General features: G+C 39.4%; 1 pseudogene; it reads left to right on the top strand.

Annotated features, from left to right (window-relative positions):
- The first annotated feature begins 4540 nt into the window (after positions 1-4540).
- Positions 4541-5943, top strand: LOC102745300 (hsc70-interacting protein pseudogene; annotated as a pseudogene).
- The last annotated feature ends 11488 nt before the right edge of the window (positions 5944-17431 follow it).

Genomic DNA, 17431 nt, shown 5'->3' with positions numbered 1-17431 from the left:
CCACAGCTGCTTCTGGATGTTAGATTTCTCTCCCTGCCGTGGCCAGATTTTGCCATGTGCCCTTCTGCTGGAGGTTGGGTGGTGGTTAGTTATATGATATTATATTAGTTAGATAGGGCTGCCATAACAAAATACCACAGACTGGGTGGTTTAAAAACAGAAATGTATTTTCTCATAATTCCGGGGACTAGAAGTTCAAGATCCAGGAATCAAACAGTATTGATTTCGTCTGAGGCCTCTCTCCTTTGCTTGTAGATGTCTGTCTTTTCCCTGCATCCTCACATGGTTTACCCTGTGTGTGTGTGTCTGGCTCCTAATCTTCTCTTATTGTATGATACCAGTCATATTGAATTAGGACCCACCTTAATGCCCTCATTTTAACTTAATTACCTCCATAAAGACCCCATCTCTGAATACAGTCATATTCTGAGGTGCTGGGAGTTAGGAACTCAACATATGAATTTGGGGGGAAACGTTAAGTAACCACACTGGAGGCAGAGAGGGAAAGATCATTTTTTTAAGTTGCTCACTGTATTTGAGGCACTTTACAACATTATCTCATCCTCACAAAATCTTATGAAGGAGGGGTTATTAGTTCTGGTTTACAGATGAAGAGACTGCAACAGAAAGTCAGGCTGTTAGGGAGTGCTGGGGTCAAGATGAACACCTGGGTCCGGCCAGCTTCCAAGCCCATGTTCTGTCCACCAAATCACACTACTTGTCTTTGCCTGATGTCCTCTGTGTCTTGCCTCCTTTGGCCATCTCTACTGAGTGACTTGAACTCTTGGCACCACCACTGCCTACTCCCCAATCCAAATTATCAGTCAAGAGATTTCAGGAAATAAACACGACTTGTCACTGGAACAGGTGATGGGCTCTTGTCCTAGAGTAATCCAAAGCCTCAGGCCTTCCTTACAGCCTCAAGGTCAGCACAGACTCAGTAATTAGAGCAATACATTTACTGGGCAGTTTCCCTTACTGTATCTTCCCATCTGGGGGTGCTCCAGGCATCACTTACAGCAAATCACTGCTCAGGGATCTGGGAGCATGTTCTGAGGCAGTTGCTGTAGGAATGCCTGTTATCACTAGGCACAATGTCCTAGAAATACCTCTTCTGAGCTTAGCACATTCCTTGCAACTAGGACTCATGGCAAAATAATCCTTTAATACAGGCCTATCATACACCAAACATGTTATTGAAACATTTGCATTGCTTCTTTTAAAACCTACAAATAGGACCAGCCTTGAATGTAGGCCAAGGGGACAGCTGCCTCTGGAATGATTTCAGGACACCCAGGAAAATGTCCTTGATTAAAGAACTTTGTCTCCCACTGGATATTGCTTTTCTGGCTTGTGTTCTGTTTTTCTTTTTAATTACCTACATTTTTCACTCTACTATTGTGAGATGAATTATTTTTGTATTATTGAGCAATTAACTCATATTCTATTTACAGCTCTTAGACAAAATGCTAAGCAATTGCTCTCTCAGAACTTCCCCATTTGCAAATAACTGAGGTTGATTTGCAAAGGTTTCGGAGCTAATTCAACGATTTGATTCGTACTGACGCTGACAGAAAGCAAAAAGAGAGTCGTTGGACTTGAGTCTTCAGCTCTGCCACTCAAGTACGTATCATTTCACATTGATTTTTGCAGGCACTCCTCCTGGGCTGATCCGCTTCAGTTTACAGAGACAGTCTTGGTACTTGTAGTAAGGAGTAAATACTAATCTATAAAACTTGGGAATTTGCCTCTATACAGAAGAAATTATAAATATAGGCAAAAATCGTAAGAACTAGAAGGGAATTTAGAGATCATTTATTTCAGTCCCCTGATTTTGTGGCTAAGAAAACCTAAATTTAGTAAAATAAAGCGATTCATCCAAGGCTTCACAATAAGTTAATGACAGAACTAGACATTGACCCCAAGTCCTGGCCTCTCCCTCCATTTCCTATTTATACCCTGAATAGGTATGTACGTCTCTACCGGCCTCCAAAATTGGGTTTCAAAACAACACAGTTGTTTTTTAAAAAAAAACAACAACAACATAGTTTTTTAAAGACTAAATATAAGTCAGGAAAAATCCATGTGTTAGTCTTTAAAGATATTCAAATAACTAAGTTATGACTTCTGCCAGCTTAAAAAAGAGGAAATGTGATATTTAAAATGGCATACTAAAACATCATCTATTTCCTAAGTTTTATTTCAATTTACAGTATTTTTAAACCCCTATGTGTAGTTCCTGTACTTCTATGATGTAACTCTAAGTCTAAACTAACAGCTGAAAATGAAAATACGAGGCAGTAGAAGCAGTGCCAAAATCAGGGTCATTTACAGAAAACGCCCTAAAGCATTCTGAGGGGACACTGTCGAGGATTGTAGATCTAAAAGTTAAACCTGTTTGGTTCATGGGCTCATACTGACACAAATTATGTTCTTGCTCTTCTGCCAAGTTAATCTAACCTTCAGGTAGTCTGCATCATTCTTGGGAGCAGGTGTTTATGAGGATGCAAAGGGCTCCTCTCAAGTCCTGCCCTCTGGGGTCTTTCTCATCACCCTTGTACTTTATAGTAATCATTATCTGTGACCCCCCCCACACCCTATTGATCATATATACTGACTAGTACCATACTTATTTATGTTCCTGTCCTAGCTCCCTTGGATCATAAGATGACCGTTTTCAGGTGTTTGTGCCCATTACAGGACCATACTCTGCATGCCATGTGTGGCCCAGAAATACTTGTTGAATAAATGAGTAAGTGCGTAACTGCCTAAGATGAAAAGTCACATCTGTTACAAACTGGTTGCATAAGAAAATACAATATATTTCATGTGTTTAAGAATTTAAAAGTTTACTATGAAAGGAAATGTCATTTCTTATAAATGTGTATGGATGGCCATTATTCTCATTATTTACACTTTTCTGTCCTGTTGGTGAATTTATCTGTTACTTTTGGATCTTGGCTTGCATTAGTGAATATAAGTTACACTGAAGATGTCTATGGAGATGCCTAAAATAGTCATGCATCTATTGTGGCAAGAGAAATTTAGAATAGTCCAGGTTTCTTAATTTACAGATAAAGCAATCAAGGCTTAAAACATTATATGTGTTCAAGGTCAAAAGTAAAAGCAAAGTGATGGTAGACACTATATTTGTTATAGATATCAAATAGGAATTCTTTTTTTACATATTTGTGAACTAAAAAAATGCACGCACTTGCACACACCTCAGTTTTTTGGCTTCTATGTGGAAATTAACTTTTAGGAAAGAATCCAAATTATTTGTTTAGTTGTTTGTTTTTTTAAAGTTTAATTTATTTATTTGAGAGTGAGAGAGAGCACAACTAGGGGGGCCGAGAGAACAGACTCCTCACTGAGCAGGGATTTTTTCCCCCCTCCCAAGGTGGGGTCGATCCCAGGATCCTGAGATGATGACCTGAGCTGAAGGGCAGACACTTAACCAGCTGAGGCACCTGGCGCCCTGAAAGAATCCAAATTATAATTGGAGTAAAGATCTGACATAAATATGCCACTAGCTTCGCTTAACTTTGTGAAGAATGTCCTAATATTAAAGGGAGCTAAATATTGACATGGTTTATTGGGATGGGGAGGAAGAACAACACCAAGGAGCAGCCGGGTATTCTAACTTCTCACGATGCTGTAGATTTTTTTTAAGTAAAAAAAGTAGAAGCGTGGACAGGCTGTCATCACCAGCAATACTAATTTTTTTTTTTTAAAGCTTATCACTTGGGGGAAAAGTGAGTCTTCAGTAAGTAAAGAAGAGTCATTCATAGTTGACTTACTTTTCTATCCTTTCTTACCTCAGGGGCTAGTGGCTCTTTTCTTTCCAGTTGATCTATTCATTTTCAGACCCCTGCTTTTCCCTGTGCTTCCCTCCCTGGGGTACCTGACAAAGACTCTTCATTCTTCAAGTCCAACTCAAATGTTCTCTCCCTTGAAGAATTTACTCTAATCCTCCATGTTAGAAACATACACTCCCTTCATTGCATGTTCACAGATTTCTTCCACTCATGGTGGATTTTATTAGAGCCTGAGTCCCTGAACATGATAGGACCCTCACCAGCTCCTATCACTCTAAGCTTGGTCATTGTCCTGGATTTAAGTCCTGACTCTGAGCTTCCTCTCTCCTGACCATTGTTCTCAATTGTTTCCTACCTTTTCCTTTTCCGCCTTCCGAAATCTTTGCACTGTATACTCTGGAAGCCATAATGCAGTAGTTTTGAGGATATTTTGATCATGAAACAAAAAATAAATCCTTTTCTTTTTCACAACTCAGAAAACACATGGAATATGTATATATTTTATAGAACAATGTGGACTGCACTCTAGAATCTTCCACTGTCTTTTTAAAAAAATACTCATTGTTGGACAATTGTATATCCACATAAAAAAAAATGAAGTTATATCCTTACCTCATACCATACACAACACTTAACTCAAAATTAATCATAGCCCGGCATCTGGAATCGGGCTGCAACCTCAGCCGCGCCTGCCACTGGCCGCCTGCCACTGCCTCTGGACCATGGACCCCCGCAAAGTGAGCGAGCTTCGGGCCTTGTGAAAATGTGTAAGCAGGACCAAGCGTTCTCTACACCGAGGAAGTGCGCTTCCTGTGGGAGTGGGTGGAGAGCATGGGGGGTAAAATACCACCTGCCACTCATAAAGCTAAATCAGAAGACAATATCAAGGAAGAAAAAACAGATAGTAAGAAGGCAGAGGAAAACATAAAGACAGGCGAACCATAGTGATCTAGAAATTGACAATGAAGGTGTGATTGAACCAGATACTGATGCCCCTCAAGAAATGGGAGATGAAAATGTAGAGATAACTGAGGAAATGATGGATCAGGCAAATGATAAAAAAGTGACTGCCATTGATGCCCTAAGTGATGGTGAACTACAGAAAGCCATTGACTTGTTCACAGATGCCATCAAATTGAATCCTCGCTCGGCCATTCTGTATGCCAAGAGAGCCAGTGTCTTCATCAAATTACAGAAGCCAAATGCTGCCACTCGATACTGTGAGACAGCTATTGAAGTAAATCCTGATTCAGCTTAGCCTTATAAGTGGCGAGGGAAAGCACACAGACTTCTGGGCAATTGGGAAGAAACAGCATATGATCTTGCCCTTGCCTGTAAACTGGATTACGATGAAGATGCTAGTGCAATGCTGAAAGAAGTTCAACCGAGGGCCCAGAAAATTGCTGAACATCAGAAAGTATAAGCAAAAACGTGAAGAGCAAGAAATCAAAGAAAGAATAGAAAGGGTTAAGAAGGCTCGGGGAGAACATGAGAGTTAAGAAGGCCCAGAGGGAGGAAGAAGCCAGACAACAATCAGGAGCTCAGTATGACTCTTTCCCAGGTGGCTTTCCTGGAGATGAATACCTGGTAATTTTCCTGGAGGAATGCCTGGAATGGCAGGGGGGATGCCTGGAATGGTAGGGGGGATGACTGGAATGGCAGGAATGCCTGGGCTCAATGAAATTCTTAGTCATCCAGAGGTTCTCACAGCCATGCGGGATCCAGAAGTTATGGTGGCCTTCCAGGATGTGGCCCAGAACCCAGCGAATATGTCAAAATATCAGAGCAATCCAAAGGTTATGAATCTCATCGGTAAATTATCAGCCAAATTTGGAGGTCAAGCATAATGTCTTTCTGAAAAATAAAGCCCTTGCTGAAGGAAAAGCAACGATTACCTAAAGGATGTCTCAATAATACAAACCTGTGTACCTCTGACCTTCTCATGAAGAAAGCTGGGGTGCTGTGAAGAGAATCCCTACCCCTCTGCCCCACATGCAGCTGAAACATTCTATAGTGGTTTGCCATTAGGGTATTCATTCAGATAATGTTTTCCTACTAGGAATTACAAACTTTAAACACTTTTTAAACCTTAAAAATATTTAAAAACATATTAAAAGGGTGTGTTAGTCCCTAAAAAAAAAAAAAAATTAATCATAGACCTAAATACAACAGCTAAAACTATAAAACTTCTTGAAGAAAATATAAGAGAAAATCTTTGTGACCTTGGGTTGGACAGAGTTCTTAGATAAAATACCAAAAGAAAAATCCATAAAAGAAAAATTGATAAATTGTATTTCATCAAAAACTTATGTGCTTCAAAAGATACCATTAAGAAAATGCAAAGACAAGTTACGGGCTGGAAGAAACATCTGCTAAGGAAATATTTGTTAATCTTATACCTGATAAAGAAATATATCAAGGCCCCTCATAATTCAATAATAAGAAGAAAACAACCCAATTACAAAATGCACAAAAGACATGAAGCTATATGAATGGTCAATAAGCACAGCAAGGTGTGCTCAACCACATTAGGGAGATTAGAACCACAATGAGATACCACTATAGACCCCACAATAAGAGACATAATCAAAAGACTAACACTACTGACCGGAGAGTATGGAGCAACTGAAACACCTATACATTGGTGTTGGGAATGTAAAATGGGACAGCCATTTTGAAAAATAATGTAGCCATTTCTAAAAAGTTAAACATAAACTTGTCATATAATACAGCAGTTCCACTCCTAAGGATACATCCGAGAGAAATAAAGACGTATTTCCATCCAAACACATATACACAAATGTTTATAGCAGCATTATTTATATTAGCCCCAAACTGGAAACAATCCAAATGTCTATCAACGGGAGAACACAATATGGTATATCCATATATTGAACTATTTAGCAATAAAAAGAAAATATCAATATATATTCAATGTAGATGAGCCTCAAAAACACCATGCTAAGTGGAAGAAGCTAGACACAAAAGACTATTGTATGATTCCATTTATATGAAGTGTCTAGAAAATGCAAATATAACGAGACAGCAGATCAGGGGTTGCCTAGGGCTGAGGATTTGAATGAATTGAAGTAAAACTTTGTTGGAAATGTTCTAATACTGGATTATGGTGATGGCTTTATAACCATAAATTTGCTAAAAATTACTTGCACACTTACAATAGGTGTATAAATTATACTTCAACAAAGCTGCTTTAAAAGTTAAAAATAATACTGGACAAAACCTGCTAAAGTGACTTCTTGGCCCACTAATGAGTCATGATCTATTGTGGAAAACATTGCCTTATTGTATAGTAAGCTCATGTCCCTAGATCCTTAAACTTCTCCCTGAAAATCCCCTCCATTTCTTGCTCTAACTGGAACCAGGGCATCAGCTTTATTTCCCAATGTTATACCCAGCTCTCCCCCAAACATGGGCTTACCATTTTCTCCTGTGGAGTTCATCATAGGGCTTTTCCTTCTTATACCCCTTCCTCACATCTGATTAATGGTCAAGTTCTCCAGTGGTACTTCCTCAAACCTGGTCACATTTCTCTATTTCTACTCCACTGCCTTAGTTCAGGCCACGATCCTCTCTTGACTACTGATTATTGAAACAACTTCCATTTGGTTGCTTTGACTCGAATCTTGCCTCTTTTAAAGCACAATCTTGTGCTAGTATCTGTTTAAGCATTTTAATTGTTTCCAGTGCCCATAGGGTAAAGTCTGAACTATATGCCTGTCTCCCCTAAAAACCAATCACTCCTCTAGGATAGAAATTTAAGTGTTTATACTCATTTGTCCTCTGTAGCCCCCAGCACAATGGACTCCACGTGGTTGGTCGTAATCTGATATGCATTTGTGAGTGAATGAATGGGAAAAGGCTTTTCAAAGAACTGTATTAGGACCCAAGAGTTTCTGGTTCCCCAGGAAGTTCTTGGCTTTGGTTGCACCAGCAGAGCAAACAAGAGGCTCCTGGTAACAACATGCAAACTCACCAAATGTTCAACATTCCTGAAATCTGCCTTGGGACTCATCATTCAGACACTTTTTTGACTCAGGAGAGTTGATTAGCTTGGCTCTGGACTCCAGTCAGCAGCCTCTTCTTGCCAGGCACTCCTAGAATCTTCCAAAGACGAGGAAGAACACATTTGACATTTATATCGAACATAGAGATTTGAAAGATACTCTGCACATGTGTGGTAATAGTTTATATCCCAAATGTCTCCAGAAAAGTTTAGTTCGCATCATGATTGAGCCTGGTGAAGTGACAGATCTGCTTTACAGGAAGTAGTACGGGAAAGCATCTCACTGTCCTTTCCTGTTTGCCAATGTGAAAATAAACTCTGTCAAAGTGCACCTTCTTGGTTCACTGCTGAAACAGAGCTGGGCATCTTTAGGGATTACTTGGCTGCCTATGTCTAAAAAGGTTGTTTTCGTTTGATTCTAAAAGTTCTGCTGCATTTTTCAGAAGAAGAGTTGGATAACTATTTTTTACCCAAAGCTCTTACTGAAAAGAAAAATCACCATTGCATTCAGCCAAATTAAGGCTGCTTTCTGTTATGAAAGAATAGAATTTTTACAGAGGACTTTACATGTAGCCATTTTGACACTTACCTTGGTCTTCAAACTTTAATTAGATCATGTTCTTTTCTTCAGAGAGATAAAAAATAAAACAAAAGAGCCAGGCTTCATGGAGCAAAAATCTTCACTGAACTGACTCCTCAGAAGGGACCATTTTTAAATAATTAAATTACCTTTGGGGTTATATTTGAAAATGTTTTAAGATATTTTTACAGTTATATTTCCCTGTGTTCTCTGTTCTTGCCATCTCTTTGTTTTACATGTACACTTTTGCTTTATTCTAGAAGACCATTCTCTCTCTGTTCTGGCCAAGCCTTCTCTTCCTGCGTGCCCAGTTTAAGCGCTCTTTCCTCCAGGAGGCCTATCCTGGACTTGAGCCTTCATGAATACTTTTCCGGAGAACTATTTATTACATTTTGAGCAAAGGTTACCAACTGGGGGTAGGGGTTTGGGGAGGAAAGCACATAAGAATCTTAAATGTAATTTTAAAAGGATGTCATAATATATTTTGAAATAAAAGAAAAAAAGCTATTAATATGGATTTAGGGACATGGAAAAGAAACAATCTTTTTGAGAGTATAGAAAGTAACCTCTCTTGTACCCACCTAGAGATTCTCCAGGTGCAATGCTTTTTAACTGAGAAAAACTAACATGGAGTCTACACCACACAGAGCATTTAACATGTAATACTCAACATGTGTAAAGTTCTTAACAGTTTACAAGTTGTACACAGTTCTCAGTCCTTATTCTAACCTCACAGGTAGGATCAGAATTATCATCTCTTAGGTAAGATAGCTGAGTGTCAGAGAAATTAAACCTAAGAAATGACACAAGGGTAGTAAGGGGGAGACCCAGAATAGGATCTCTATTTAGTTTGCTTTCTTTTGCACCATGCTAATGAAGGGGATCAGAATATGCCACCCCCAAAATATGCCACTATGACATAAGGATTCTTTTGAACTGAAGGCAATTAAGAAAACAGCAGACATAGGAGGAGTTCACTCTCCTCCCCCCTTTCAGCCTCAAAGCAAGCATAAATTTCCCTTTGTGAAAGTGGCCCCTCTCCCCTCTCCCAAACCTGGAAGAGAACATGACTCTAATCACTGGAGAAAACGCTGACTTAAGTCTGTATAACAAACCTTATAAATAACCCTTACTTTCCGTTACTTTCTCCCATATATTTACCTTCCCACAATTTACTGCCCTACAAGTCCACATCCCTTTTCCTTTGTCTTGTCACTTCTATGCAATTTGTCATCCTTTGTTAAAATGGTACATAAGCTCCCAGGCCTAACCACTCTGGGGGATTTTCACTTCTTTTCTGTGAGGCTCCCCATGTGCATAGGATATAAACCTGTTCTGTTAACAGTTAATTCCCAGGACCTGTTAATTGCCACTACCCAGCCAAAGGGAGTAACCTAAGAGGGCAGAGGAAAACGTTTCCCTCCCTTACGTTACCATCTGGAATTTCTCACATCTGGGATCTCCAAATTCTTGAGAGTTCTTTTCCCCTAACCTTTTGATGGTGTCCAGTACAATTATGAGTGAGTGGGTGGATGGATGGATGGGTGGATCGATTTGCTACAAGAGATATTTAAGTTTAACATGTAGGTGTCACAGAATTGAAATTACAGGGATAAATATTTTGGCTTCCCCAATACCTTGTTACTATTCTCTAAATTAAGAAATCTATAGAAACCCTGAAGCCATTTAGATGTTAATCATGATTATTAATTTGATACAGCTGGAAAGATTAAGAGCTAGATTTTGATCAAGGTCACAAGTCATTGGACACGATCATTCATTATTGTTCAATGAACACTTACTGTTCATTAGAAATTATTCCTCTTCTCAGTACACAGGTGAGCATGTTTATTTGCCCTTTAAACAGACTCCTCAAATGAAAACGAACAAGGTCTTTGATAAAGACATTAAAAGAATCAGTAAACTAGTTATCAGTTATTTTTTCTTTTAAATATAGAATTCCTTTATATGAAAGGAGAAAGATGGGACAAAGTAGCTGGGCCAAGAAGGTCTGTACACAATAGAATTATCTGACATTTTTGCATGTGAAAATGGAGTACCTGGGCAAATCTAGCTGTGGCCCCCATGTGAATTTAGAGACAGTTGATTCATTTGGTAGCTTTGCCTCCAGATCACCGTATCACTGAAACTGAAGTAAGTATTGCAAGTTAATCAAAGCTGACTCCTCCTTTCTTAGCTGAGACTAAGAGAACTAGGTCCCTTGTCAGCTCCTGCTAATGAAGACAAAATAAACCATGCTTGCTGTTAATCACTGGCACGGGAACTACACTGCTATGGGAAGATAGCATGTGGTTCCAAGGTCTCTTCAAATGCGTAAGGACACAATGTATGTTGGTTGAAAGTTTGGAACCAAGGAAATTTTAAGATTTTTGAAAGTAAAATTTCTAAATAAATTCCTTTTTTCCATACATTTCCAGCTCCACGAAGAATTTAATACTTGATTATTGAGGGCCTCCTATGTGCCAGGAGCTTTCAAGAGCATTGTTTTATTTTTCCTCAGTTATTACAATAACCTCAGGCTCTTGCCTCAACACTACACAGTTTGCAACTACTAGTGATTGGCAGAAGAGGTGCAGGCATATTTTTAAAAATTAAAAACATTTAGGAGGGCTCTGTAAGTTTTTTTTTTATTGTCTTATTTGATGGGTGCGTTCTATAAAGGAGAAAAATCAGAACTGCATAATTTTTAAAATATGAAAATTATCTTTATTAGAACAATTGGTGCAAATGGAAATGCTGTCAAAATAAATCCTTTAGCCCCTAAAGGGGAGCATGTATTTATCAAATTCCCTGCATTTACTTCATGCTAATTATTTTATTTCAGGCTGGATGAATCATAGAAATCACATGATAATTATTTTGAAGTCAGATAAAGAAATTCATGCAAGTTCCCTAGTGTTACAAACATCTAATTTTTCTCTCTAAATATTTTAAAGATTTAACATTAATGTTTAGAAAGGTTTTTCAAATGTCATATTTAAAGTACTTTCTTCCCAAAGACTACATCATCCTTTTACTAATTAACCAATGTGACGGCTTCTGGCCAAAATAAACTCTTTAGCAAAACTACATTTGCGTGTTTACCATGGTGTAGTTATTTAAGCATTTGGATGCCAGGAAATGGCATTTTAAAACCCAGTTAAGTAAATATTTTTTAACATTATCCAAGTGGCTCCGTTAAATTGATTTACAAAATTATTAGCAATTTCTGTTGCAGACCTTCATTTCTAGAAGGCTATTCTACCAATCTCTTAGGAATAACTCGCTGTGGGTCATCTCAATTTTGTTCAGCTCTGAAGAAATTTAAAATCGGCCTAAATAGGGGCACCTGAGTGGCTCAGTCATTAAACGTCTGCTTTCGGCTCAGGTCATGATCCCAGAGTCCTAGGATTGAGCCCCGCGTTAGGCTCCAGCCCCGCCTCGGGCTCCTTGCTCAGCGGGAGGCCTGCTTCTCCCTCTCCCACTCCCCCTGCTTGTGTTCCCTCTCTCGCTGTGTCTCTCTCTCTGTCAAATAAATAAATAAAATCTTTAAAAAGATAAAATAAAATAAAATAAAAATAACAAAATAAAATCGGCCTAAATAATTAACATACAGCTATTTCCCAGGGATATGGACAGCAGAGCTAAACTCCAGATAGTAAATTCAGAGTAAGGATACTTGAGTTTGAACAGAAACTTTTAGTCACAATTGAGATTCTTGGACATGACTGGGCAAAGATTTACAGGCCTCTTTGAGGCGGCAATTCCATAATCCAGGTGAAAACTCTTCATACATAGACATTCAAAAATTATTTGCTTTACCAGGGATGAGAGCATCCACAGTTGTTGACTGAGCAACAGGCAAACTACAGGTTGAAACTCATTCTTCCAATTTGCCCTTGAGTTGGGATTTCTGCTTTGCCTCAGAATAAGTCAGAGCCTATTCCCTCCAAAGCAGTTACTGACGCCACCGCCCGCCATGCCTGCCCCTGGAGCCCCTCTGTGTGCTGGTAGCCAGATGCTCACTGAACCCCCCTGTTACTAACTGGCCTCCACCCCCACCCCCTGCTAGCTTCTCGAAGTCCCCAAGAAAACACAATCTTCCTCACCTGCATTTTCAAATTAGTTCACTTATATAAAAGTACTTATTTTCCATAAGCTTACAGCTGATTCCCCTGATAAGATTTTTTAGTGTGATTGCAAAAAAAAAGGTACTGTAATAATCACTTATGAAATAGTAAAATTCAGCACCAAGTCACACACACACACACAAAGATGATAAAACTATTTTTTTCTATACCAAACCCCAAATGCCTAAAACGGTATATTGAAGGATGTCTCACTGACCATCTGTCTCAGAGCCATATAGGGTGTCGTCTAACAGGCAGATTTATCTGGAGGCTCAGTAACCTGCAAGCCATTTAAACTCCCCAGGGAAATGCTACCACGCTGGCATCTGAGAATGGTGATGAGCATTCAGTCAGCACTTAAATGCATTTGGATTTACTGAGGAATCAACATATGTCAGTCACTACAGTGTGACACTTCTCCCTTGCATTTCTCCTCTTCATGCCCAGAACATCCACTGTTGCTTTCTAGCCCATCCTTACCCTTGCAGCCACTTTGCCCAACCCCAAAGCACGTTGCGGGGGGGGCGGTCCAGCTTGGAAAGTCAGTCTTGAGCTACATGTTTCTCTTTGCTCCTCAAGCCTCACCCCATTCGGCATCTGAACCTCACTGTAGAGGAGGGAAGTAAATTAATTCTGGAGGGTGGTGACAGGGAAGAAGTGACAATTACTCATAATAGTAGTGGCAGATCTCTACGTAAGAGGGCAGAGACAGGGCAAGACTGTGGTGAGAAATTTCAGGCTAATGTTCCTCAAATAGCTTACATGTTTTGAGTAATGGGAATGAACACGTTTATTTCCACTGTGCTCTTTCACCAATAATACCATCCCTGCATCTCCCGGGAGTAAGCAAAAACGAATGCTTTTAGGACCTCTGAGGTAAATATTGAAAAAGCAAAGTGTCAAAGTATACCGATCCAAGAGCCAAGTTATTTAAGGTGAGATTAATTAATAAAGTATCATTTATCTCTCAGCTGATCTGGCAAATTTCTCTGTAACATTGCTGGCTCTATGTGGCTCTTCCAGCTTGGTTATCAATTCCAGATAAATAACCACCAGTTAAGTCTTCGAGCTTCCTTCCTTCATGATTAGATATGGACTAACTAACAGGCATTCGTGCTTTCTGAAGTCCTTGGCTGGGCCTCAGAAATCAAGTACAGCAGTGCCCCCTTTATCAGAGGGGGATGTGTCCCAAGACCCCCAGTGGATGCCTGAAACTGTGGATAGTACCCAACCCTATATATACTCTGTATGTGTGTGTGTGTGTGTATGTGTGGGTATGATAAAGTTTAATTTATAAATTAGGCTTAGTAAGAGATTAACAATAACTAATAATAAGATAGAACTGTAACAATGTAATGTCATAAAAGTTATGTGAATGTGGTCCCTCTCAAAATATCTTATTGAACTGCACTCACCCTTCTTCTTGTGGTGATGGGAAATACAAAATGCCTGTGTGATGAGGTGAAGTGAGGTTAGTGATGTAGGCATGGTGACATAGCATTAGGCTTCTATTGACCTTCTGACGCTACGTCAGAAGGAGGATCATCTGCTTCCGGACTGCGGTTGACCACGGGTAACTGAAACCACAGAAAGCAAAACCACAGATGGGGGGGTGGGGAGGGTGTTCCTCTCCTGAGACCTGCACGGTCTCTCTATAAAAGCAATAGCCAAGATTGAGCTGATAACAACAGATGAAGTTAAACTTTGTACGGCAACACTGAAGGCCTAAGATCACATTTGCACTGAGTCTCTAAATTCTTATGCATTTGTTTATTCCTTTATTTGGAAGTTCTGAACTGAGTTTCATTTTGAGAAAATTGCCACTAGAAGAAATGAGCATGAGCAGAAAGGATACCATCCAAGTAGAGATGGCACAAGGGAAAAATCACTGCAAAGAGCTCCTACATTTTGTTTTTATTTTCTATCTCTATGAAAAGCATAATACAAAACAAATGCAAATACAAAATGCACGGGATGTCATGCTTTTTTGACAAATCTATTAGGACCTTATCCATATTTGGGAGCTGACATTACAGCTCCTTCTCTATTTCTGTTCTGTTCTTGTCCCCCTGGCTTGTTGCCTTCCCAGCCATGACCTTGGTCCAATTCTCCGCACTGGCTGTGCTATTTCCTATGCTGATTTGGCTCAGGACCTTCTTCCCCTGAGACCATTTCAGGAATGACTCTCACCCAGAACCCAGGTCACTATCACCATTTTAGAACTGTTTCCAGAATATTCACTGAAAGTCATTGTATTCGGCACAGTAACATTTATGAAGAGTAGATTAAAACATGGAGTAAGAAATATAAGGAGATCAAACAGACAAATGGAAATTCTGAACACATACTTTCATAGAGATTCTAGATGTCATATACATAATTCATGATAACTTAGGGAGATTACTTTTTTTATTGAATTCTTAATCTACATAAAATCACTCAGTAGTACCTCAGAGGCATGAAAAGATTAATTATAAAGATACGAATGCCCCTGAGTGGCCAGGTGCTTCATTTTCTTCTGAACAGGACTAAAAATACAACAGAGTTGTTATAAGGCGTAAGACACTCTAACTAGATAAATCATGGTCACTGATTTTCACTTCTTTCTCCTAATCCTTGTCAATTCTTACATAAACATATGCTCCAGGAAAATGGGACCTGTCATCCCGGCAAAGAGTTGGCAATCCCCAAGTGTTCCTGGCAGCAGAAAGTAAAGACATTCTGTTTTGTGGGGAGTCCCTGAAAACCCACAGGCCAAGAGATAATAGACTGTGGTATTCCCCAAGGAGTTAACAATTTGGAGACAGAACAGGTGAACTTGGGATTTTCTTCTTCCCACTCTCTGGAACCCAGACACTCACGCCACCAGCTATGCCTCAGACCGGCAGGAGGCAGTGTGGTAGAATCTTCCCCAAAGAAAAGAAAATGGTTCATACCAGAGTCCAGGACCAATCCAGACAGGGGTGCATTGGCCATTCTGGATTCTGGGATGTGGGAGACAGTAAAGCACAAGTTTTAGAGGCAGATTGACTCCAATTCTGATTCGCTACTTGCTAGCTAGATCACATGACCTTGAATAAGAGACTTCTTGATATTCATTTTTATCATTTATAAAATGGAACTATTCATATCTTCTTCATAGGGGTGCTGTGTGATTTAAAGACGATAATACATATGAAACCATTTTTGGCACACTGCAATACTGCTTCTTACAACTGAATGAACTTGGCAAGTTATTAAACTCTGTACCTCCATCTGCTCATTGATAACATGACAATATCATAGTACCTGCCTCAAAGGGGTCTTATGAGTATTAAATGAGATAATACATATGAAGTCCTTCGAATCATTCCAGGTAAATGAGACCAGCTATTTTTATTAATAGCAATGAATGTTAGCTATTAATACTAGCAGTGAGCACTCAATAATGAAAGCTATAATCATTATGATTATCATTATCATCAGTCAGAAACTATAAGTAAATTAGAGAATCATTTATTATGGAATTTTCCAAACTCACCAGACCTGCTTGTTGCAGAAAACAAAATTGATCTTCCTTCCTCTTAACCAGTTTCCTTCAGTCATAATGTGATCAAAGTGTTTATAAATAGAAATCTTCAGGTCAGGGTATAGGGAGCATTTCTGAGGCTTCTTAGTGCTTAAACTTAAGCCAAGAAATGCAAACAAAGTAACTCCTCAGAAGCTACTCAGGCCTTTCCAGGAACAGAAAATACATTTATACAAATGTTGACACGTACCTATGTGTACAGGCATTCCTAATCAATTTAGTCAAAGGGTTCAAGTTTCCACGGTCTTTGGCAGTTTGAAATAGCTAGATTCCAATGAGGCTGTCCAGGCAGTGCATTAGATGCTTGCTATGCCATTTGTAGATGAAAGAGTTACAGAATCTGAAAGATAAAATAGATGCCTTGGTGGTCATCTAATGCAGCTTCCCACGCAATGGAAGGTTCTCCATCAGCAAGAATTCCTGCCAGTCCCTCCCTTTGGGGAGAGCTTGCTGGGTGACTAACCATGCTTGGACAACTTAAGTCGTTATAAAGTTTCTTCACATATTGAACTCAAGTTAGCTTCCCAGCATCTTCTATCCAACAATCTTATTTCTGCCCTCTGAATCTAAGAAATCAAGTCAGTCCCCTCTACTCCATGAAGACTGTTCATTTACTCTCCACAAACTTTAAAACAGCTCTCATGCCTCCCCTTGGTTTTTTCATCTCTGGTTCTTCTAGCCATATTCCATCCAGTCTTATCTAGTACCACCATGAATAGTACAATGGGAATATTTCCTCCAGGGTGGACATCTGTTGTGTTTGCCCATCTAGTATCCATTTCCCTCTGCTTCTATTCATAGGGTTCCTCTTTTATATGGGAACTATCTAACGTATTTGGGACAGAAATAGTTCTAACCTACTGCTGTTAACCTCTCCAAACCGAAAATGGGCTTGTGATCTACATATGGCCATCCTATCCTGTCCACAGTGATGGGTTTAGGAATGTGACCCAAGTTAAGTCAAGGGGAGCCCAACTTAGGGCTCTGTCAGAACCAATGCGGAAGGGGTTTTCATTGTGCTAGTTAGTTAAATGTAAGTCCTAGATGTCAAAAGTCATGTGTGTCACCATTTGTTAAGAACATGTCTTGGAATGAATGAATGAAACTAAAAGTCAAGAGATTGAGAGAGGCAGATTTCTCCCTACAGGGAGCACTTGGCTCCAAATATGCTGCAAGCAGGTTTATCTCTGGAATTTGTAAGTGTGACAGGCGATGTATTTTTTTTGTTTGTTTTGGAGTTTTATTTATGTCATGTTCAACTTCGAACAAAATTGATTAACACACCTCCCTTACTTCTGTCATGGTAAGAGG

The sequence above is a fragment of the Leptonychotes weddellii genome, chromosome 8 (genome assembly GCF_054177405.1).
Source record: "Leptonychotes weddellii isolate Sample4059 chromosome 8, ASM5417740v2, whole genome shotgun sequence".
Classification (NCBI taxonomy): domain Eukaryota; kingdom Metazoa; phylum Chordata; class Mammalia; order Carnivora; family Phocidae; genus Leptonychotes; species Leptonychotes weddellii.
This window is presented reverse-complemented; position numbering and strand designations above follow the sequence as displayed.